General features: G+C 40.4%; 1 long non-coding RNA gene across 1 annotated transcript in view; it reads left to right on the top strand.

Moving 5' to 3' along the window:
• LOC128085606 (uncharacterized) overlaps positions 1-24,616 on the top strand; it is a 49,664-nt gene extending 25,048 nt beyond the window's left edge. Inside the window, exons 2-3 of the long non-coding RNA XR_008209026.1 lie at positions 11,277-11,359; positions 24,526-24,616. This is a non-coding gene — a long non-coding RNA (uncharacterized LOC128085606). The remainder of the gene's footprint in view (positions 1-11,276; positions 11,360-24,525) is intronic.
• The last annotated feature ends 998 nt before the right edge of the window (positions 24,617-25,614 follow it).

The following is a 25,614-nucleotide window of genomic DNA, read 5'->3' as shown; positions in this document are numbered from 1 at the left end:
AGGAGTGTGGGGCTTTGCATCCACTGAAGTGTGACTTCAAAGTTGGGTGCGGGATGAGGCCCTTCTGCTGAAACCGTTGTCAAGTGTCTGGGGCTTCAGAAAGGCCCAGGTGATGTCTGCTGTTTATCACGCCTGTTTCTCTGAGTATTATGTTTGCTGTACGCCTTGGCAACGTTCAAAGCACGAAACCATATGTTTTGAAAGGAGAAGGTAGGAAAGCCTCCTTGACAGATAAATGCTCTTTCTTTATGTGCCTTTATTTGCAGCTATCCTTTGTTTTTTGATCACTATGGCAGCATTGCCTTCAAGTGCTGTGGAGTTTCTCTGGTGACTCATAATTCTGTAGTGGTGTGTGTCACAGCAGCTATCCACATGTTTCTTGTTTGCAGAGAGATGACTCTAGCTGTTTGCCAGTGTTTAAAGGAAAAACAGTGCTTTCCCTCCAGATTGCCTGGGAGGAATTCTGCAGTCATTGGGCTGTTCTTTCATGGGTGAAACTGGGAAATTTTGCTAAAAGCCTTTTGCACACAACAGAAAAGCGTGCTGCTGGCAGGGATGTGAGCATCACGTGGCTAAAACTGGCATCCTCTGTGCCTCCGATGAAAGGCTGTGGCCTCCTGAAGTGGTTCGTGATGGTCATGCTTGCTGCATTGGAGAGAGAATTTCAAAATCCCAAATGTCTTGTAGAATTCCTGTGACCTTTTGGTAACTTTTTAGATACATGCACTTGCTAGCTCTAATATGCATGTGGTCACTGAACTGGCACTCTTCAAAATTAAATAGACCTAATGCAAATTACTAATAATCTGAGGAAGCTTTGTGCTAAAGAGGCTGTAGTAAAATTTCACAGGAGAATCCTCTTCTGCAGGCTATGTTAAATGGCCTTGTTAGACATTTGAGTATTGAGTATCATTATGTAGTGATTTGAGAAGAACAGAAAAAAACCTGTAAAACTGCTAGTAAGATTCACACTGCAGATCCATTATGGCGAGTCTCATCAGTAATAATTTAGAGTTTTAATTTTCTGAAATGTCCCTCAGGTTTACTATAGCCAGCCAAACGGTTCTTGGAAAAGTGGACAGAATGGGAGGTTTTTATAGCTTAGCCTCACTGGTGACTTTTTACAGCTTCCTCCTGATATATGTTTGCACATGGATGCACAAGCATTCACAGACAGACACACGCGAGAAGGCTCGGGGAGCAGGATGAGGTTGTCAAAGAGGAGGATGTGCAGCTCCCAGCTTAATTCACATGATTCAGAAGCCAGCAGCAGCTTGATGCAGGGCTTTTTTCTTGGCTTTAAATATATATGAAAAAAAATGAAACCAAAGGTGGATTGATTGATACAGAAGCTCAAAGAGTGATAGCAAGTTCCTGATTTGAATAGCCTTCCTGAAAAACCCTACCTCTGCCTCTGGATTTTACTCATCAATCAATATCCATCTGTTTGAAAAGTGAAGCACCTGCTGAGAACCTGGTAAGACCCCTGGTACAGAGTGTAAATACCCTGAACCCTGGGATTTATATCAGCAGTCAGGGAGAAAAATATATTTTCTACCTAATCGACACAACACAGACAAAGTTATCCATGCTGGGTGCCAGGATCATGATTCAGAGCCATCTGGTGCAGCAGCTCTGGCAAATTGGGGACAGGAAGGGATGTGCCTGTGCTGTGGACACGTGATGAGCCAGGACCAAAGTGCTGCAGCGTGGATGTCGGGGCTCTCCCTACCCCCATGGGCAGAGGTGGCTGCAGGTGGGCAGACACCTGTACTGGTGGTTTTCAACTGAAATGCTGAAATTAGCTTCAACACGTGTGAAATCTCTTTGACAGAGCCCCTTGCAGCAAAGTCCCCAGAACATGAATTTTGACAAGGAAAGAGCCCATTATTATCAGTGATGTTTCAACCATTATTTTATGAATATATTCAATGACAAGAACTAGCTTGTTTCCAAGACAACAAAATTCAAACCCTGTCCATGATTGCTCTAAAGGAGACCTCCTGTCATTTCATTCCTTTGAAGAAACTCACAATTTGATGGGCAAAATGCCAGAAATAATTAGACAGAATAGCACCATAAACCCCAATGGAAGCAAAATATCTGCTGTAAGAATTTCCCACCAGAAATCTTGAAAATCAAATCAAAGCCTGGGTAAAATCTTTTCTGTTGAGGATATGAACCCAAAAGGAAAAAAAAAAAAAAAAAGTGGGTGGGAAAAGACTATACAGTTTTCTACTCATCAAAGAGAATACTAAAAACTGTCTTTGTGACTTGCTTGTGCCTTCTTGTGAAATAATAAGTGGGCAGGGCAATCAAATTTAAAGCAGTATTCCCCAAAGCAAGGTCAAAACTGCTAGAAATGTTCATTTCATTTTTATTTGCTTTTCCTGTGAGGTATCCACTGTGGCTATAATTTCCCATTCTTTATGGGGAGATCAAAAGATTTGTGCTGTGCAGTGTAAGAATCAATTCAGTTATCCTGGCAGCACGCCAATCTTTATTACGTTATTTGTTAACCCGAGTTATTGCAGAATAGAATAACCGTTCCATGGGATAAATGAGGAAGTTTTACTTGCTTCCTTGACCTTGATTTCAACGTTCACACCAAGGTGAGCTCAGCATCCACATGCAGATAATGATTGCCGGTGTGAGAGTGAATGAAACATCACTGCAGATCCCATGCTGAAGCAAATCATTGAGTCGGTGTCATGTAAGCTCACCAGCAGCCTGCATTGTTTGCCTTTGCACTGTGCAGCTGAGAGAGCTTTGGGTGCTTCCACATGGGATGGGAGTCACCTCTCTTTAGTGGCAGTAAAATGAGCCTCAGTAACAAGAGCTGTATTCTCTCTTCTTCCTATTAGGTCATTTCTGCAGCACTTAAAAGCTACATAAATATATGAAATATTTGTTTTTGTTTAACTATATATTTTTTAATCTTTTTTCACTGTTTGTGAGCTGTGTTATGTTTTGGTAGCTTCGATGACATACATTAAAGGTAATTTAAACCAGCTTGTATTTTTTCTTGAGAAAATATCAGTTTTGAACCTACTGGTTCCTCACTGGGAAATTTTCACTTCTGTTAATCTCAATAGAAAAATGCACATTTTGCATAGTCAGATTTTTCATAGAGAAAGTGGAGGGTAGGTTCTGCTTCTCATTGAGTGGAATTAGTCTTATTAAAAATAGACTTAATGCAGATCAAATTGGGTGGCTTTAGGATCAAGTCAGCATTAATCTTTGTCCCATAGAGTAGCTGCAATGGCCTCTGGGGGTGGAAATTTGTGGCTACTGTGCACCAACTTTGCTCTGAACCTAGACCTTGTGGTGCATTTGCTACGCTGCACAGAGCTTTCTGGTAGAAATTGTGCTGGAAGGCACTTCCACAGGCTTTTGTGTTGTGTAATGCTTGAGGACTGAGTGTCAGAGGGGAAAAGGGACAAGCCAAAGCTATTCAGGAGCCCAAGGTAAACTAAGGTTTAACTTCAGTGAGATGGTGTAGCAGCAGCTGATACAGAGTGTGCGCTGTAGAACCTCAAACTAAGTTGGACTCCTTAGTTTGATTTAATTCAGTATGCCAAAATCAGGGAGAATTATAATAGGGAAGAGGGAAAAGGAACAAAACTTAGAGATTCTTTCAAAACACTCTTTACTGCTAAAACAAATCTTTTTAAACCTATTTTGAAATAGAAACAGTTGTCAAAATCTCAGGATTTTTTATGGAATGAATGTCCTTTATGGCAACAAATCCTAGTCATGAAGTTCAGACCACATTGAAAACGCAAAAGATGGAGTGTATTGTGTGAAAACCGTGCTATGAGACTGGGAATTTGGGAACAAGAAAGAGGAAATATTTACCTTCTGTTGTTCCTCCCCTAAAAGGCCCATGGTAGCTGAGGAAATTCAGGAAATAACAGTAGTGATAGACAGTGAAAGTGGAGCTGCTGCTGTGCAGTGCTGGGAGTAGAAAAGGCAAATGCTTCTGTGCCCTGTGGGAGAAGAGCCACAGCTGAGAAGGGAAAATTTCTCTGCTACTGGGGAAAGACCCGATAAACGGCCTTAAGTGCTGCTTTTCAGAATACTTTTTCCTATTCTGCTCATCCATAATCTTACAACATAATCTGAAAACATTTATGTCTCCCAGCAGGAGACAAAGGTGTTTACAAAAGCACTAAGCCTGAGAGTCCAGCCACAGAAAATCAAAATGGGAAACTTAAATTCATAAGCTTACTCCTTTAAACTGATGGAAATAGATCCAAACAAAACAAAGCAAAACAAAAGCAGTGGGTAAACATGTTGGAATGTGCAATAGATAATGGATATGGAGGGATGATCTAGTCATGCATGCTAAACAGATACATTTATGAGCATAAATATAATTAGCACTTGGAAATTAACAAGGCTAGAGAGAAGGGCAATGTGTTTTTAAGTGAAGGCGATGAATAGGTACTGTTTGGTGTATATAGATAAATGAGAATTTAATTTGTGAGACATAATGTGCCAGGTGCCTCCAAAATATTTTTGTTTTCTACTGGCTACCACAGTGGATAACGGTGTAACTCTTCAAGGTCAGTCTGTCTCTACCTGTTCGTCTTTCTAGGGGAATTTGTTTAACTAACTAAAATATTGTAATTAACTACTGACTAACTAAAGTTAATTTCCTTTGTATTAATTTCTCTTCACATGAAAGACAACATCCTAATCAGTACTTATTTGAATAACACAGAAAGTGCATTTTCCCTATACTGTGCTATGGGAAAGCCATAGAGGCAAGAAAATTATACAACTGAGTTTTCTGTAGGGCTTAAAGGAATTTATCCTTTCCTGTAGTTCCCTGTGAACACAAAGTAATTCAGATCCAGTTTCAGAAGAGAATGTTCTCTAAAGTAACTGTTTGCATGGCTAATATAAGAAAAAGGTAGGATTTGTAGTGATGCAATTTCAGGCATTTGAGAAGGGTGTATTTCTACTTAGAGAAGTACACTTGAATAGAGAGCATGGTGAGTGAACTTTATTGTTATTCTTGCCTATTACTTTTAATGGCACATTTATGATTACTGTAAGCCAAGGCCTGGGTTCTGTGTCTGGATATTTTCAGATATTTTATGACTGAGTATTACTGTATGCAACAAATAGCACATCATAGAAGGTCAGTTTTAAAGTTGTGCACAAATGCTGTCCAGCCTGCTGTCCAATCTCTGGTGTACCTTGCAAGGGATGCGCAAAGAATGCAGTGGGGAGACATGTTAAGCGTGTGGTGATCCTTTCCCAATGTCTACAAGTTTTGAGGCCACTTGAAACAGTTCACATTGGAAACAAGGTATGGGGGATGGTTTTCTACTAAAGCAGAATCTTTTCAGGGTCAAAACGTAGCACTGTGTCAGCTGGCCTGCATGTGCCTGTACGAGTCCTGCCTTGCAGAGAAATTCAATATATTCTAACTCTAAACTGTTGATTCAGTATCTTAAATTTATTACAAAACACTAAATTAAGTATAGTGCACAGTAAGGGCTCTGGGATGGTAGATATCTGGAAGACTGAAGGAGTGATAGGAAACTTCGGAGGATAAAGTGTGGATCCATAAATGACAGCTGCTGCCTTCATACCCATATTCATACCTTGGATCTTTCCATGAGTCTCTTGTCTGGTTACAGTTCGCAAAATCTTCAGTGTTTCGAGGATCGTTCCTGCTTTTTACTTTTTGTTGTTATTGAAGAACTTATGTTTTTTGCTAATTCTAAGTTTGAAAACCAGCTGGCCATTGTTGAAGAGGCATTTCCTACTTTGATTTTCATTTCCTAGGCTGTACATAGACTGAGGCAGATTCCTGTGGAGGAATGCTAGTTCAAGACTATGTCCTCACATATGTATCCCTGTGGGAATGAGGTTGAATTTCCAAACATGTAGCAAATTGAACTGATGCTTCTTAGTGATTGAATCTGAAAACAATGTTTTAATAAAACTTTCTGGCTTTGCTGGGAAAAAACAAAAGTGTTAAATTCTAAGTACCATGTGGCTCTATGAATTCTCTTTTCTCTGTCATCTGCAGGATTTCCATCCATCTCCTTAAGCATTTCAGCAGACACTACTACCACTTGCAGTGAAAAATTAATGACAGCAGGAAATCCTGTTGTCCTAGTAATGGATGGGACTGCTAGGATTAATGTCATGTTTTGGTGATGTTCGGTACAGTTTGGGAAGATTAGTAGAATCTTTTTGCTGGTTTCCCACGTTTCTGCCAGCACATACTTTGCAGCAAGAGCTAGTCTCTATCTCCATATCACTTTTTTCAAGTACTGCAGCAGCTTCTTGACATTTTTGGCAAAATTGAGGTGCTTGCTTGTCTGTTTGCATATTTGCTTGCATTGCTATTGTTGTTAAAAAAAAAAAAAAGAAAGAAGTCAGAAAATGGAGAAGGTTTCTTTTTTTTTCTTTTCAGCTACCATCCAAGTGAAGCGCAAAGAAATTTTTCAGAGACAGTTATTTTTCTTCAAAACAGATGTCATAGGGCTACTGCAAGTAATAACTGCATGCAAATTTTTTTCAGGAAGAAAGACCCCCACCACCACTCCCCCTCCCTCTCTCTCTACCCCTACATCTCTCTTGTTTTATAAGGAAAAATGTTAGATACCTTACATGTAGGCATTTCTTCCAGGTCCTCAAATAAGTTTACCCTGCACTGGAGTGCAAGGGATTTCACTGCAACTTATGGACTTGAGGAGGAGGAATATTTTGATCACTTTTTGAGTGTACAGTTTTGAATTAATACACTAGCAATGAACATATCTGCTTTAAATGGCCTTGTGTGGTGGAGGAAGAATGAACAACTTCTTACTCACAGTTCTTTGTTTTATGATAAGTTTAACATGGCAGTAAAAAGGGGTTTACGTTTGTACTTCTGTCTTTTATGAACAACAGTTTCCATCCATTTAATAATGACCTTGCTTTTCTCATGAGAATAGTACAATTATCAATCTGTCAGTGCAGCTTTCTGTAGTGCAAGATAGCACTTCCTGTTCCACTTAATCGTCTCACCCATCTGTGGAGCTCTGCTCTTGCCGGAAGACACCTGCTTTCTCAAATGATATTTTTAAGGATCAGATCCATTGCAGTTGATTGTATGAGTCCTGTTACATTGGTTGCATTTTAGGAGAAAGATGGGTAAAAGCCAGGCTTCCTACTAAGCATGCGACATAGCAAAAACAGCAGCTAATTAAAAAAAACAAAAGACGTGCACACAAAAAGCCCAAGAGCAAACATCTCTCTCTTTGCATAAAGTATTAAAGTTCAACAAAGGATTTGTCATAAATTGAAGCTAATGGTTAATTTAATACTTCATCGTGCTCTTTTGAATGTGGATGGTACCATCTAGATTTGCTGGGTCAAAAGGAGCAAGAAAGAATGAAGAAGTTTTCTGTGGTTTTGCCCATGAAGGCCTTGCTTTATTTCTGGTCTGAGAAAGTTCTGATGTTTCTTTTTTTGACTCAGGATTGCCAGGCCAGTTTTTGAGCCTGGAAACGTATCTTGGCTTAAGCTCTGCTGAATTACTGCTGCTCAGCCAAACCCTTCATGCCCAGGAAGCACGTCCTGGCCTGCTGCCACCCCACAGTGGCCATCCTGTTGCTAATGGCCTTCACAAAGACAGTGTGGGCTGTGAGCTGCCCCATCATGTGCAGGCAGCAGGTGCTGCCTGTGCCAAGGTGGAGTTATGGTGGCAAAGCTGAGGGAACAAGTAGGACTCGCAGTGAAAGCATTTTTCTTAAGGGCAGCATCAGTCATACTGCTTTCCTGTGAGAGTGATTCATCTCCTCACATTGACATTACAGAGCAGAAGAGGACACAGTAGGTACAAATATCTACTTTGCACTTTCTTTTCCTCATCCTCCTGGCAGATGTGCTTCAAAGCTGGAACTTTGTAAGTTATGTCTCGTCCAGGCTCTCCTTTCCCTGTGCTCTGAACATCTGGCTGGCCAGAGAACGCCTGCACTGCCCCTCTGCCAAGGGGAACTGAAAAGTCAGGTGTCCCCTTCACTGGTACCTGGGATGTAATGGAACAGGTTGCTTCCCACTGAGCAGTTCTACCATCCTCATTGCTGCATGAAGAAAACCCATCCCTGCCCCCTAGCCTTGCACTCCACTGTTTTAAATAAACATTTTAACTGCAAAATATATCTTATGCCATTATGTGTTTTAGTTGCTATATATGCTGCTTAACATTATTATTCATTTCTGAACTTCACATCTGGCAGAAATAGGGCCCTAACAGTACAAGAAGTATTGACACATAATACGTAATGCTTTAAACCTGATTACATACTGTGGAGTTATACATAAGCTTCAGGTAAAAATGCTGTGATGTCTGTTTTGTTCTTGATTTCTGTTTGCCATCCATTTAAACAAGACTGCCACATCAGTGAGGGGCTGTGATGCTGGACTAGGGTTATAAGAGTAGGGATCACACGTTGCACTCATTTGTGTAAATCATAAATGTTTACAATGACTAGAGCAAGATGGGATCAGAGTAATTATCATCAGTAATCACTAACAACACTGTAGTGTTAGCATTCAGAGTAGCTGGAACTTTCTTTTTGCTAGTAGGAAGGAGGATTTTACAAGACTGTGCAAACCCAGAGTGGAAACTTAAAAGAAAGACCTAGAAAGAGGGTTTGGTTACTTAGTAATGGATTTTTTATTGACTTTCTTTTGGCTCAAATAGCTAGTAGGGGCTAAGGAACAGTGATGAGTACTCTGTGTAACGTGAACTCCAAAGCAACACTGTGCCATACCTCAGTCCTTAAGGAGCAGCATGCAGGATGAGCAGGGTGGTGGCAGCATCCTTCTGCCAGTGCAGCTGTGATGGTGGTCATGTCCCTTACTGAGTGCTACTACCCAGAAGGGGTATAAGAAAGTGGACATGTTCAGAAATGAGCCCCACATGTAAGCATCTGTTTAACTACTCTGGAGGAAAGTTTAATGTTAACCAGATCACAGTCTACAAGACAAAACTGGTTAGCCAAATTCAAATCAAAATAACTGACAATTAATGTACGTTGTAATGGATTTCCCATCAGTAGAAATTCTTAAAACCTGGAGTGTAAATTTCTGAGATATTATAATTTAGTTCAAATGGAGTCCAGAGAAAACCTATAATAGGCCTGTGCTTTTTTTTGGGACATTACAAAAAAAGTCCATATCTATAGCACTTAGAGTACATGATTTCAGATTAGTTGGTTTCTGGGTTGTCTTTAACAAGAGGGAGGGATATGTTAGCACTAGGTTTTTCCACTGAAGAATACTGAATGAATTTAATAGTTCTGCAGGGAGTCAGATGGGTATAAATGGACACAAAGGAAACTAGCATTATCTTAGTCTATGAAAGAAGCACTACAGTAATAGGAAATAATAGTCTACTAAATTTGACTTTGGTTGCAGACAAGTTCCTGGAGATTTTAAGAGCTCAGATCACAAAAAAATACATGGAATTGTGCTCTGATAAAAGTTACCAATGTGCCTTCAGAGGGAATACACTTTATATGGCACGGCTAGGAAAGTTATTTTGTGAGGCTCGTTGAAAGGACAAAACTGTGGTGAAGGTGAGGAAAAAGAAACAAATATACACTTGGATCTTGCATTAAGTCATATGGCAATGGCTAGGATTGAGAAAAAGTACCCATTTCTGAGAATATGAGACCAAATGCATGACCATACAAGGATGATAAATAAGTAATTTTATATTTGGTGTGCCATAGGTGCATTAAAATCAGCGTTTGGTGCTAGCTGACCCTGTCCACTTTGATGGCAAGTGGAAGTTGGATTTTAGAGGAAATAGTGCCAGGTCAACGCTGGAGACCTTAGAAATTCTGAAAGCGTATCTGGATTCTTTGGCCTGAGAATACACTGCATCTTGCAAGATACATGACTGTAACCCAGGAAAAATGGCAGGTGAAGATAATTTAGATTAATTTCTTGAATACTGAATTTACAGCAGATGTAACTGCCAAAAAACCAAACAAACAACCAAACAACTTCTCCTTCTGTTCCACAACACTCACTCCTTACTGTGGCCTTTAATGACCACAATTACTGAATTGAATTGAATATTGATGGAATTCAGGTCTTATTTCTATTCTTTCTATTTCTCTGTTCATATCTCCATCAACACATCATGTCCATAATTCTTATCCAACAAATGAAAGTGAAGACAGGCATGAAAATTAATTTGACTATATGCTTTTATTTATTTTGTGCTTTTTCCATAAAAAGGAGATACAAAGATGAACAAGAAGTTGATTATACTAACACTGAGGTTATTTCATGGTGCAAGTCTTTAATTTTGGTTAGACTAGTGTGCAACTGAAGACTTGTTAGAAAGCACTGCACAGGCAGCTGGAGGGAATCTGAAAATGGGAAACTGACCTGCAAATCAAGTGCAGTTCTGGACTGTGCATATTTAGAAGCAAATAAAGTGCATGTTGCCTGCAAACACACTCTCATTCCTACCAGGGCATTGCTGTGAAGAGGGAAACTTCTACTGCTGGCCAACAGCTACTGAGCTCTTCCTGGTTCCTGGAAGCATGTTGGCAAATGTTTTGTCTTGATTCTGGCAGCATGAACAATGCAGGAGTGACATTAAATTAAACCAAATCACAGCTCTGTTCCAGTACATGTTTCTCCACTTCTTGGAGAAATTCTTCAGGATCTTCCTCACCCGTAATGGGTATGTTAAACCTTTATGAATTTTATTTCAGCTATATTTTACCTAATGGAAGCTCTTGGTCACTATTTTGGTTGCCTGTACCTTACTGTGGCCATGAACTGCAATTCAGTCATTTATGCTCTGTGAAAACAACAGTGATGTTTTCAGAATATGCTTGTTCTCTGCTCATATGTCTATGAGCAAGAGACCTGTGTGAAGTATTATCTACCTTACCAAGTCACAAAAAATAAATAAGTACAGTCTCATCCATAACATAAAGAATCTGACCAGAAAAAAACAGAATTAGTGGTGACATAGTAGTTGTTACGGTTCTGCAATGAAATGAATGGTATGGGAGCACAATGTATATTTCTCCTGTGGTTGCAGCTCTATATCTTAGATCTGCAGAGCAGCATCTAACAGAATCATACTTGAAAGCCAGTAGAATTAATACTAAGCAGGGCTACCCAGCTGGAGAAAAATGTTGAATAATACAGGCTTTGTATTAGCATAAACACAGCTTCCTTTGCTTCGTATTTAAACACTATTTTGAACTATTTATTTTTTTTTTAATTTTGAGGTTGCATCTCTTTCATTGACCTGTGACTTGATGTGACAGAAGAACTCACAACAGAGGATATTTTCTGGAATTTCATGTCTGAGGTGAGCTTATTGTGAAAATTGGATCAGCATCTGCAATGAGCCAGAGCAGCTTTGATAATATGTATATTCCCATGGTTCACATGGTCCTTAAAACATTTTGAATGCTATCCACCCAAGCGCACAGTCCGTCCACCAGACACTTGCTCTTCTGTACAGAGGAGTGGGATTTCAGTGGTACTTGAGATGGTGTTGCAAAGATTGTAATAATGAGGCTGAAAATGGAAATTACCCCTATGGAACCAGGACATATGAACATATTATTGTGTTGTTATGACAATGAAGTGGAGTGGATTATTCCATTATAAACCAAAAAACTGCAGTGAAAGGTGTTAATTACAGGAGCATCCTCATTATCCATACTTCTTTTATGAGGACCTAGCTCCCTTTCCCTGCCATTGACTCCCAATTATACAAACTGTAAAAATGTAAGATGTGACTGAGTGCAAAGTACAGCAAGAATCTATTCAGGTATCAGTCTGAGAAGCATTCAGGAGAAAAATATGATAGAAAATAGCGATAACAGGAGTGGTTAGCTTTGCTGGTTTATTTCCAGGGTCAAAGGGCTAAATTAATTTAAACCAAGTCAAACTTGATTTTAAGGAACTGTGAAGCTGCAAAATTATGGAGGGCTAGTAGCAGTACTATCCTGAAAGCATCAAGCTTAGGCCTGGGCAGATGTGTCTCAGTCACTTCATGCTTGCAGGTGGTGATGACCTGTTAGTGCACAGCCTGCTCGTGTGGATGCACTTTCATGGTGCAATTTTCTCCAAGTTGATGTCTCAAGCCTTGTCTCTGTTATGCATCCAGAGTCTTCTTGGTTGCTTCAGAAACCAACTGACCCTTTTCTTATAACTGCAACAAGCTCTGCTCCCTCTCCTGGGAACCTTTTCAGCTGCCAACTCAACTGATTTCAGTCTGTGTTGCAGCAGAGGTGGTTTCTAACTCTGTTTGTCTTCACCTTTTTGTTTTCTCCAGCATTCAGAAATAATTACCAAACAATTAACAAAAAATAAAAGCTCCTTGGATAGCACAGTAGACAGGGTGGGCTACAGCACTTTTATTCCTGCTTCTTCATTTATTTTGTGATCAGATTCAGTAGGGCTGCCTCTTTACGTCACAGTCTTTTTCTGCCTTATTTCTTCAGGCTGTGAATTAGGAATTGCCTCTGATGCATCCGTATTAGTATTTAGATCAAAAATCTTCAATTTTTAATGTAGATTCCAGGCTCTGTTGTTGAATACACTGAATTTGAAGGTTGCTACTACACTATCCTGAAAGAGTGGTCTTGATGGAAGACGATTTTGGCAGAAGCTGTCTGAACTGATGGGCGTGTTTCTGGCCAATGCTGAAGGGGACACAATGATTTCAGGCTTGCTTAGTAGCTATCCCCTACATTGCCTATGAAAATCATGTGATGACCAAGAGCCAAGCACCAATGGCTTTTTATGGATATTCTTGTTCAGGAGAGAGTAACTGATGTGAGATTTTCAACATTTACATGCAACAAAACACTTAAGAGAATATTCTTTGAGTCTATATTGCATTTTCAGATGCTGCCATTTGGCACTAATGCACTCTGTGCCAGAGTATCCTGTGCCCTCTCTGCAGTACAGATCTGAGCCACTCCTTAGTCATTTCATTCATACATGGGTGGTACTCAAGGACCTGCAATTCCATTAGGACTTTAGCATTTATTATAGTACAGATTTGTCTACATAAACTAAGCTGATAATATCCTGTAGAACAAAGTTGCTACTGGGTGTCATGATAGTCATTAGACCTGAAAGAGGTGAAGCTGGGTTTATTCACATTGAATTTTAATTCAGAGGACAAGTCAGAAGCAAATATCTTAATGGTGTTTCTTAACAAAAATGGAAGCACCTGTGCACATAAGTCTTCAATTGCCTGAACTCTTGTCTTGAGGGCTGAATCCTACAACCCTTCCTACTGAATAACTTTCAATCTCTGCTGTGGGACCATCACATGCAGAGGATTTGCAGAAGCAGACATGATTACACGATTCCATATGCAGACTTGTGATACTACTGGTGACGAGATTGCTGTGATTCACCTATCAGCAGGTAGGATGTTGGCTAAAACACTTTATCCATGAGGCAGTACTTTCTCAGAACCATATCAGTACTCTTTAACATCTTTATCAGTTACATAGGTGATTGAGTGCACTCTCAGCAAGTTTGCTGATGATGCTAAGCTGAGTGATGCAGTTTATATGGCAGAAGGAAGAAAGGAATGCCATCCAGAGGGACCTTGATAAACTTGAAAGGTGAGGCCATGTGAATCTAATGAGGTTCAACAAAGCAAAGTACAAGGTTTTGCAATTGGGTCAAAGTAATCCCATATATATATGGACTGGGAGAAGAACTCCTTGAGAGCAGCCCTGCTAAGAAGAACTCAGGAATTCTGGTTGATGAAAAACCTTATATGAACCAGCAGTGTGCGCTTGCAGCCTGAAGGGCCAACCATATTATTGTCTGCATCAGAAGAGGGAAGATCAGCAGGGAGAGGGGTGTGAATGTCCCTCTCTATTCTGGTCTTGTGAGGCCCTGACTAGAATACTGAGTTCAAGTCTGGGACCCCCAGCACAGGAAAGATGTGGAGCTTTTAGAGAGGGTCCAGAGCAGGGTCATGAAGATGATCAGAGCTGGAGCACATCTCTTACAAAGAAAGCCTGAGGAAGCTGGGCTTTTCAGTCTGAAGAAGAGAAGGCTGCAGGGAGACCTCATTATGGCCTTCCAGTATTTAAAGGGAGATTACAAAAATGAGGGAAATCAACTTTTTACACAGGTAGATAGTGACTGTACAAGGGTGAATGGTTTTAAGCTTAAGGAGGGAAGATTTAGATCAGATATCAGGGGGAAGTTTTTCACTGAGAAGGTGATGAGGTGCTGGAACAAGTTGCCCAGAAAGGTTGTAGATGCTCCATCCTCAGAGGTATTTGGTCAGGTTGATGGTGTCCTAGGCAACCTGATCTTGACCTAGCAGTTGGCAACCCTGTCTGCAGCTCAGGGGTTGGAACTTGATGATCCTTGCGGTCCCTTCTAACCCAAGCCATTCTGTGATTCTCTGATTCTATCATTCTGTGGAGTAGCAATAAATGTTAAATAACCAACCTTCCACCCAGACCTATTTTCTGGCACTTACGTAATTACAGAAGCTTTTGGAAATTGCATTGCATGGCTATGATTTGATGGCAACATGTGAATGTTTCACTGTAAACACATTTCCATTACATGAGATTTCATTCCAGAGATTTCTGCTCTGATTTCCTCTTTCTTTAAAGATTAGGGCCAACAATGCAGTAACCACATTGTTAGCAGGAGCAAGGTGAGATTAAGAGTGTGGACTCCATTGATTGGAGAACTTCAGAGGCAGGGTGCTAAATATTCCTTAATAAGTGGGAGTTCAGCTTGGCTCTATGTGTAATGACTGTGCTGCACAGAAGCATTTGAAGTATGTTGCCTTGAGCAAGCTGAAAAAAACAATGAAAAAAGGACAGAGTAAGATTGATATCAGATTATTCACCATTTATTTATTCCTGTTATATGTACTTAAAGTACTGATCTCACATGGGTGTCTGCCCACAGAGGCTGTGTGTATCGGCTGCCACTCTTGGTGGAATCGGGGCTATGACTCCCCACCTCAGGTGACTGAACTTCACACTTACAGTTAGTGCTCAGGCTGTAAGACACTTGCTATAGCTTGAAATATGCTAATATATTTCAAAGAGCAGGCATATGACCACAGAACGTGTGGGAACCCCTGCAGCTCCAGGGTTTCAGCAGAGGGCCGTTCATGCCAGCTCCATGTTGGGCCCACTGGGTTTTGGCTCTCCTACAAAGCTCCTGAAAATGGTTCTCTTGTCTCCTAATAAAACTCTATTAGCATCCTTGTTACTTCAGTGTGCGCACCTTTGTAATTAACAGCTCACAGATGCTATGCTTTCTTCCTTGATATTTCCCTCCCCTCTGTTTTTGCCTTGTTTCCCTTTGTGAATTGGTGAGGCAGTGCTGAGCTTGGTACTGGCTTCCCTTGACAGCAAGCATTAAGCTGTTGCAAGCATCTCTCTCAGACTGTTAATTGTCTTGGAATAATTCATTAATTACTTGCTTTCTTGCTTTCTGCCAGCTACATTTTCACTGGTGAAAGGCAAGCTGAGCTCGTCTGCTCCCTTCCAGCGATGGCTGGGCCCATCTTCATTTCATTTAGAGGAAGAAATTTTTTTTTTCTGTTCCCGCACTGTGGAAAAACTCAATTGCATCAGCGCACAGAAGAGAATGCTGCCACAGGGGAGGTAGCACTGAGCAGGTGCTGTCTGGTGCAGGGTTTCAAAGGTAGGGTGGAATGCTCTTGTTTGGTCCCTCTGCAGTCATATATCTTGGGCCTGCCAGGCATTTCCAGTCATGCAGCTGCCATGTGCTGGTTTCTGTATTTCACATGCTTTAGTAATAGGTTCATTTATTTTGTTTCTCCATTTTTAATACAACACAGATCTAGTGATCTGGATCAAGGCAGACTGGAGTGTAGATTCTCCAGAGGCCATAGCACACCTTTTGGGACTGACCTTTTTAGTTTTTATCAATAATGTCATCTCTTACTTTTACAACCAGTTAATAGTTTTCCCACTTTTTTTTTTTTTTTTTTTTTTTTTTTTTTTTTTTTTTTTTTTTTTTTGCTTGAGGTCCTGTATTGATGCAACTTTTCTATCTGGTGTGAATTTCAGGTCTGTCCTATAGGACCCTATCTGGGTCGTGCTTCACTTGCTTAGAGCAGGAAAAGTTTAGCAAGGGCCCCTGTAATTGAAAGACAAGGAAGAAAAGTCAAGAGAGGTCTGAGGTTGTGAAATGACCTCTGTGGACAGTGCCGTGTAGAGTTATGCAGTAGCTGTCCTTCTGGAAACAATGCTGTTCTGGAAGGCTGTGGGCTGCAGCCTTTCCTTGCCTCCTCCTCCTTGGCCTTGTGAGATGCTGCTGGGCTGATTCACACTGGCTACGACTGCAGCAGAGCTACTTTCCTGAAAGTCAGAAGTGAGCACACAATCTGTTTCACAGATACCATACTGGCTTTTAAAGGAGCCTCTCTTTTCATCAAGCTCCCCATGATCAGACGTGTTAGGTTCAAAAGCCCTTTGCAGTGCCTTGGGACCTCTCCCCTTCCTTCACCTCAGAGCCATCCAATCTGTCTGCAGCCTCATATCAAAGTACTGCATTACAAAGCCTAGCATAGGTTGGGTGGTATTGTACACATAACAATTGCATCTCAGCTTTTATCCTAAACATATTGTTTCCAAGTCTGTGTGAATGAGGAAGTTCTAATGAAACCTAAAAATACGGGTAGCGTTGACCTTCAGGAGATGTTTCCTATCCCAGCAGCTAAACTCACACAGCAGTGCTTGCTGCTGCTGCTGCTGCTGCTGCTTTTCCTGGCTGCAGACACAGAAAGAGGTTGAAAATGAGCAATCAGCTTGTTTACGGCAGATTTTAGTGCTCCTCTAGTATAATAAAAGAGGCTTTAGCAGAAGGGATTTGGTTCTCGTGTACTTCAGTGTTTTCTGCTCTGTTTTGCTCCATAAAACCCAGGCTCTTGTTTACAAGAATTAGCAGCTTCCCAAGGTTTCTGCTGATTTTGAGGAATCAACCCCTTGCAGCTATGTGACACCAGTGTGCAGCTCCCTCTCCACACAGTACTTGCAGAATGACTATTCACTACGTGCGGTTGAGCACTTGGATTAAACACCTGCACAAAACAATTGGCACAGCCCAAAGTGCTGTTAGAGGCTCCATATCCTGTTTGGGAATCACTTCAAGTGAAATTAATGATTCTTCTCTGCACGCAGACTTTTTAAAAAGAAATCTGTTTTTATACGTGCAATTAATCCCAAGAAATCGCTGTGCAGTATATACTGTTACACAACAGTAAGACAGCAGCTTTACTGCTTCTGATTCTGTGGAGTGCGTAGCATTTTAGACAACAGCATTTAAGACAACAAAATCCTCACGTAAGTGGCAATTGTGACACATACACATACTGCTGTCCATTTACTTTTTCTTTATTTTGGAATGAGGGGGGAGAATTTTGTAACTAGCAAACAACACTGACACCATCTATGGCTACTGTAGTCTCCCTAAATTACATAGATATTATGCAAAATTATTATATAAATTATTTTCATAGCAGAGATTAAAGAAAGTTTCTAGCAGAATTGGTGTGCTGATTCACACAGTGCTTCCAGCTCTTGTGGTATTATCACAAGCCTTGTGATATTTGCTGTACTGTCCTAAAGCTCCAGGCCCACTCATCATGAGAGCATTTGAATATCAATCCTCATAAAAAAAACAAACAAACAAAAAAAAGGCCCCTTCCTTTTAGCTGCAGAGAAATGCTTCAAATAACATTTCACCTCCCGAGAACCACAATGTCAGAAAGCAAGTAAAATTTTCTCAAAATCTTTTTTCTGCATCTGCTTTTTTTTGTAGCCTATCTTGTTTATTTGGAGAATGATCTGGATTTCGAGTGACTGGATTTAGTGTAAGGGAGCAGTGTGCATGACCAGATTACATTTTTATTTGGGATTTGATGCTTCAGCCCGATGTTCGGATGAAGGCAAAATGACTGTATTTATTATTAGAGGGATGCTATTTTAATACCTTAATACATATACTGTATGTAACTTTACCACAGCCCTATTCACAGTGAACCAGTGCTTATCTCAGGCTTTTCTACATGCATAGAAGTGATCAAGCTTCTTTTGGTCTGGCAAGTAATTCACAAAATGAGTTTCCAGACAGAGCTGTCCTGGGACTTATGTTGTAGAGAGTTCTCAAGTCTATGTCAGTCAACTAAGGATGAGTATAATGAATCTTGGTGGTACAATTGTACTTACTGCTTCTACATATGTTGTCCAACATGAGCAGTGGTATTTTAAGTTAGTGCTCCTGTTGTAAAATTTTTTTTTTCTTGTTTATAGCTGAAATCTAACACCTGCACTTTACATTCCTCTCTTGCAAATCAGTTTAAACTGTGCTAATCAGAACTGCATAACAAAAATCAAATTTAATTGAGTATTTAAAATGAAGCTGAAATGACAAACTCTCTAACGTAGTTTTAGAACCAAGCTACCAAAATCCAAGGGCAAATTTGCTGCTTCTTGAGAGAAGCAAATGTGTCTCTCATCTGTTATGAAACTTTTCTCAGCCCAGGGTAAAAGAATTTTACTCTGTTTACACTAAGGTGGATGATACAGTTTGTCACAGCACTATACACGCCACTGAAGCCAAAAGATATCTAAATACAAATAGTGGAACACCTTGTCTGCTGCTAGTCTTAAATCAGGAAAGACCTGTAGATGGTGCTGTGATCTAGCTGGAGAAGAAAGAGGGCTGCTGTGAGGCTCACTGAAGTTTTCTTAATCTTTCTCAGAAGTTAACCTCAGATTTATTTTGTCTAATTTCATGTGTGCAGAATTTGGGGTTTTAAGTAACCATATCAAACTCACAGCACCTAACATGAATATGTATAGAAACCTACAGATAGACTCAGGGGCTCTGGCATGCCAGCTTCTCCATCTTCCAGGTGTGAGCCTAACCTCACGAGTGGCACCACTGAAAATTTCTGAGGAAATCTTCACGTACATACTTTAATCTGGGAAAGGGCTAAATGCCATAAGAATTCAGGGTTCTTGCACAGTGATAGATTTTCTCCAAGGGCATGAGATGAGTAAAGGAAACCCACCAAAATAATTGTTTTTTCACCAGTCTCACTTTCCACCCACCCAGCATTCCTAAGAAGCCTCTCAGATCTACCCTACAGCTTACAGTGCACCAGGTTCAGCTGTGGGTATGCTGTCCGTATGATTCAAGGAGTGCCAAGTTTATCAGTTAAGAAGACTGAAGGGGAAATAATTCTGCCAGAGTTGCCTCTGTCTAATTCTGAGCTTCAGAACTGCAGGCTTGGTGTCTCCTTCCCTGACTGTGAGTTATTATTGGATTCTTTACTCTCTTTCATAAACTGCTGATTGGTGGCAGATTGTTTAGCAGCTGCCACCTGCTATAGTGCTTGTTGAATAAATTTTCCTTTTTAGTTCTGGAATAGCCGTGGTCTGGTAACAGCTCTGGAGACATTTAAGGGGGAAATAGGGATTTTTTTTTTTGGCAGAGTTCGATACTGATGCAGTGTGATTCTTCTGTGAGTCTTGAATCCAAAACCAGTAAACATGTAAATATGCATTTTAAGCATGAATAATCTTCTCACTATTCAGCAATCATTTAGATGTGTGCCTAAGTTTGACCAATTTTTCCAGTATGTGTCCAGACCCATAGTTTTTGGTAGTGTGGAGCCAAGCTTGAGAGCTTTGCTGAAATGGCTTTTGTGAATTCTGTATGGCTATTGGAGGTCGTTTCGTGAGACGATATTTGATTTCCTGAGAGAATATGAAACGCCCTTTAATTTAAGGATAAATTATAGAGAGAATGCTTGTCTTTTGAGGACTTTTATTTTTGGATACTGAAGTGGTGGAAGATGCTGATGCAGAAGGCAAATGCTCCTCTGCAGCCTTGTTTTGACACAGGGAGAGTCCCCATGCTCTCTGGTCTTGATGCTTATCTCAATCAGCCCAGTTATTTACTGGCTGTACCTGCAAAATTCCTTCCTGAGAAAGGTTCTAGTGGCTTTGAGAAGAAGGGTGCAAAGGGAAATGGCAGAGCACAAAAGCAGCACACCACTTAAAGATGTTTATGTATAGAGGATGGTTGGAGGAGTAAGGAACCTCTGAGGATACACCCATTTTTTCCCCTCCATGTCTCAGTATGTCTTAACTGACAGGGTGAATCCTCTCAGCTTTTCCACCACCATGATGCAGCTCTGAAGCCACTTCTTTCAGGAAAAAAATAAACATCTGTTTAGGTGGGAAATTTGAATTTTTTCAGCAGAAAATTCAAGAGGAAGGAGAAAATTAGCATGCACTTTTTCAAATACAGGTGACTGACTGGCCAGTGTCCTTCTTTTCATTGTGGTAGGAATCAAGGCTGCTTGGGTACAAATCAAGTCTGCTTAGAATTAAATAGGTGGATGGTGTCAGCAGTGGATGGATTAATTTCTCATAACAGCTGGCATCTCTTTTGCAGGGGAACTTTTAAAAAAGAAATAGTAGGAGGAGGTAGTACTCACAGTGCTGGCCAGAATCCAATTTGGATAATTGCATTCTGCCTACCTAAAATTGTAATGGCATGTTTATGCTTCCCAGCTTTGTAATGCCTCGGGTTTCTTTGCTTGAATCTTGCTGTTTAAATATGGAGTTATTAGTTGAGTCATCAACATTAATTTTATTCTGTATTTCCATCAACAAATAATAGTTCTTAGTCAGGTAGCACAGACCATTCATAGTAATATTATTATAGTGGATTCACATTAATAATGTAGTTTATACATTTCAGTGAGGGTGTTTGTTATGGCCCGGCTTTCAAAAATGTGAAAACCCAATGGTTTAACTTGCAGCTATTACAACAGAACAATCTAAAAATCGGTTGCTAGATGTCTAGATGTTCAGAAACATCATGAACCAGCTTGGATTAGTGTATTACAACTGTCTCACAATTTCATTTTCAAATTAAGTTAACCTGCTTATTAAATTACATATATTTCAATTTTAAAGAAAGTAGCACTTAAGTAAACAAAGATTTAAATGGAATTTAATCATTTTTTAATGTCTTTGTCAAGGTCACTGATTTTAAAGGTCACTCTTTGCACTTCCAGGACGGTGCATGAGCCAAGATCAGGCTAAATTGAGTAGGTTGTATCTGATTGAAAAAATGTGATTGCACTGAGTCCTTTTTCTGACTGATGTAGGTGTATGGAGGGAAACGCAAGTGCAGATTTAGAGTTTGTAGGCAGATTTAACACTGGTTTAAAATTTAGATCCTGACAATCTCTCACTGCAGATCAACATATAGACCTTAGTTTTATTGGTCCCTCTAATGCATCCTACTGAGGGATTTGTTGGATGAACCATGCCTCAGGAAGTAGGTTCGGATTGGGAACCTCAGTAAGATATGCTCTTCAAAGCATCTCAACTGGACATCCTACTGATGTCTCCACTAATCTGTAAGTCTCTGCCAACCATCAGATTTATCTCAAAGGTTCTGACATACATCACACCATGCAGTGACCTTCCTCCTGAAGGTGAAGCTTGACTGGCACGTGGCTCTGAGCCATCCCTATCTCTGTGACCAGAGACAACCTCCTCGGGCATCTCCTGCACATGGGGTCAGTGCTAGGCAGAGGCCTACTGCTCACTTCCTGCTCTGGCTGGGTGATGTGGGCCCTTCTCACACCAGCATCACCCACTCCTGTTGTCCTGCTCCCTGGGGAGATGCTGACAAGGCTGAAGAACCACAGTAAACTTCTCTTCTAGACTTCCAGCATCCTCATGCTGGCTGAAATTCAGGCAGTTAGAAAAGCAATTTGCATAAAAGAGAGAGGAGGCCTTTTTAAACCTGTCATCCCTGTTCATTGATCAAAGATTATGGTCCTACTTTATCATTGCTTTATGGAGAGCATTTGTTTGTTTAGTACTTTGGCAGCTATTGGTACATAAGCAATGCATATGGCTTAAATACACCCATTATCTGAAGGCCCAGATCTGCAAGCACTGCCAGGCACAGCACTTACTGCCGTGAAGTTGATAGAAGTACTCCAAACAATAAGCACAGTGCTTGACAAGGTATTCGGATTTTCATATTTCTGTAGCAAATAGAGAAAAAGATGAAACCTATCCTGACCAGGCACCTACGAGGGTTGTCATCCATTGCTGAAACCTGCTGGTGTATGACAAGTGGGTAGGAGACAGCACCACGTGAGGCATGGAGACAACTCGGGCACAGACACTGGTGAAGTGTGGTGGCTAATGTGAGAGAAGTCAGTGCCCTGCATCAAAAAACAAATTGTGTAGAACATGAGAGGAAAGCGCTAAATGCTGAAACAGAGCTCAGAAGGGAGGCAAGGGAGAGAGAAAATAGCGAAGTGATGCTGGAGGGTTGAGTAGGAAAGGTTATTCATCTTGGCCTAGGGAGAAAAAGATTATGAAGAGCAAGAGGGGAGGTGGTGAGAAAAGGAGTTCTTCATGTATCCACCTCTTTCAACTTTGAAGACTGTGCTTTGTATTGAGGAGTGTGCAGTCAGAGGGACCTCTCTGTGTGACGGGCACAGTGGTGATGTGAATTTCATGGTCCCCCTCTGACAAGCCACGTGTAAAATGGCTTAAAACCATTAAAAACTCACAGAAAAACTTAGTTCTTTGTCATGCTTTGTTTACTTTGTCAGCGAGATTTTTCAAATGGAGATTTTGTTGCATGAAATAATAAAACTGTGCATTGTGGTCACAAAGATTAGTTGTTAGACCTGTTTATGCACACAGCCATCCAACTACTGTTATTTGCATCCATATAAACAGAGGCTATGTTAAAGTCTGGCTGAAAATCAAGCCCTTTGTGTGCTGCCTAGAAGGCTTCAGCAGATGGGAGCCATATAAATAAAATGTGGTGTCGTTATTAACTGGCCTAGCAGTTTGGCGCATTTCTAACAATGATTACTTGAAATGATACGGTGACTGTTCTATCTTGAAGGGTGAATTTATCTTTTATACTGGACTGAGACATTTAAAAGCAAAATACACAGTCCTTCCTCTTTGGGAGAAACAATGGTGTGAATCCCATTGTATCCCATAGAGAGTGAAAAAGGGAGCTGCTGCACAGGTTGGATTAACTTCAGTGCCAATTGTATTAGCAAATTCATGTTACGACTCTGTACAGCTGCTTCAGTTTACCTCTGTCCTAATTTGGCACCGACTCTCTCATGCCTAGCCCTACGACAATAGACTGTGCTTTGCTTTTTTGTAATAAAGATACAGCTAATTTAAACACAGCAAACTTTATTAGACAGTGATCTTATTTTTACAGCATCACTGTATCCTACCTCAGAACAAAATACAGACTTCTACATGCAGCACACCAAAAAGATTTGGCTGTGGAAAAAAAACAAGCTGATCCTATACACGTGAACCCAGTGAGCAGATAAATAATTCAGTATCCTCAGTGTGATTCAGGTTTCTTGGCCAGCGCTAAGATTGCCAGTTAGGAATGACCTCACAGGCTCTTCCCTGGAATGGCCCACGGTGATGAGCCCTTTATATCAGGGACAGACAACAACCCATGCCTTCAAAATAGTTGATTTTTATTTCTCTCATGTTTGATAACTCCCTCTTCTTCAGTTCAGTCCTACGTATTTTTCCTAGGCTTTCTCTTTCTTATTTGTGAGGTGGTTCTTGCTCTTCCCATTTCCCTCTCCATCCCACTAGCAGGAATGAAAGCACCTATTTTTTTAACCCATCTCATAACCTGGGTGTGGCCGCTCCCTTTCCTTGTTTTTGCAAAGGTGATGCTTCCCAGCACTGATGAGATCCTCCTGATAGCAGGTGGCTGTGACCCAGCTCCACCATTTCAGCAGCTGAATTCCCTTTCTGGAAGATTACACAGCTCACTTTTGTTGAAAGAATCCTCTTGTCAAAATGCAGATTGAGAAAGTGAGATGTAAAGCCTAATGGTGCTGGCAGGCTGCACGAGAATCCCAATATTGTATGAAAAAACACTTTTACCTCAGTGTTGCTGACTTTTGCTATATCTGGAAGTATGACACTTAGAAATTTATGAAATCTCATTTTGAGTTAGAAAACATCTTAATGGTACAGGTGAGTTGTCAAATGATGACTACAAAGTAAATAATGGCAATGTGAGCTCAGGGAGAAGATGCTGCTGAAGGTGGGCAAAGAAAGCATCATCTCCAAAAGAGCCAACTCTAGCTTTGCTGTTCCTGTATATTCCTCCAGAGAGTGTAACAACTAGATGGGAAAAAACCTACCAGCTCCTGAACAACTGCCCCACCAGTACAATGCTAAACTTCACACTATTTTCTCTCCTTATATTCATCTGTGTCTTTCTCATCAGCCTTAAGTGTAAAACAATCAGATACTTAGGGATTTCAGTTTTAAGGACTGCAGAATGGAAACCAACCTTAGTGAAACTGTGTACTGCTTAAATGTATGTTCTTTAGCCTGCATCTTGATCGACTTTCATCTTTTTTTTTTTTCTTTCCAACAGTGCCTCAGAAATAGAACCTAAAAAAACCCAAAGAACAACTAGTGCTTCACTGCTAACAAGAAAGTGGAGATGACTCACTGCTACTAAAGGTGAGTTATGTAGAGTAATTATATTTTAGTGAATCTGTTTATGAGTTACTTTCCCAGACACAGAGATATTAAAGCTCATCCTCACAGTCCTGCCTGTCATCTCCTCCAAGGCTGTAGAAACTGAGCCTGCCACACCGTTAGCACTGCCACTGGCCTTGGCATACACAAAGCAGTGCTTGCGTGGGCACCCACAAGCACATACGCATAGACACACACCTGGACTACAGAGGTGATGAATATTTTTATGACATTATTTTTATGATAATCTGTTTCAATGGTTAATTTAGTTTAGGGCACTGATTTATAACAAGTTTATAGATCTTTTTTACTATTCTTTGTTGAATTATAGAGGTGACATGTGTGAAATGGAAGTGCTTGGCCTATTGTTCTGCTTCTCACGCAACCAGTGTAGTTGAGACAATAAAAAGATCTATAAAATTAATATATACACAGAGAAAGGAACAGAGACAGAGAGAATATGTAATGCTTTAGATAGCACGTTTATCTTTCCCAGAGAGTTTAAGACTCAGAATTTACTTGTGGAAATACCAAAAAAGATCTTTACCTCTTTTGTGGAGAGAAACTACTTTTAAGTGTTTGTACTATGATCCCCTTTATTTATAAATCAATTTTCAGGATGTAATTTTAAAATAATTTTTAGGCTAGAATCATGTTGCTTTGCTATCTGTCTGGAACTAGACCACCTACTCCTGAAGGTTTTCTGGTCTGGAGTTTGTAGGCTGACATCTACAGCAAAATTCTACCGTACCAAAATTTCAGCCCCTGATTTTTTATACCAGTACATTTTATTTTATTTAAATACACACATGTGTGAATGGATACACTATAATACACCTATATTGATGCATCTTTCAGTAAACTCAATATATTCTCACACATATTTACTATAATAGTATTTTTTTTAAGTCTCATTGTTGCTAAACTTTGTTCAGTTTGCAATACTAACTACACAGCTGCCTCAGCTCCCTTTTCTACCTCC

The sequence above is a fragment of the Tympanuchus pallidicinctus genome, unplaced genomic scaffold (genome assembly GCF_026119805.1).
Source record: "Tympanuchus pallidicinctus isolate F22 unplaced genomic scaffold, pur_lepc_1.0 scaffold3, whole genome shotgun sequence".
NCBI lineage: Eukaryota > Metazoa > Chordata > Aves > Galliformes > Phasianidae > Tympanuchus > Tympanuchus pallidicinctus.
Note: the sequence above shows the minus strand (reverse complement) of the source record. Positions and strands in the feature narration are given on the sequence as shown.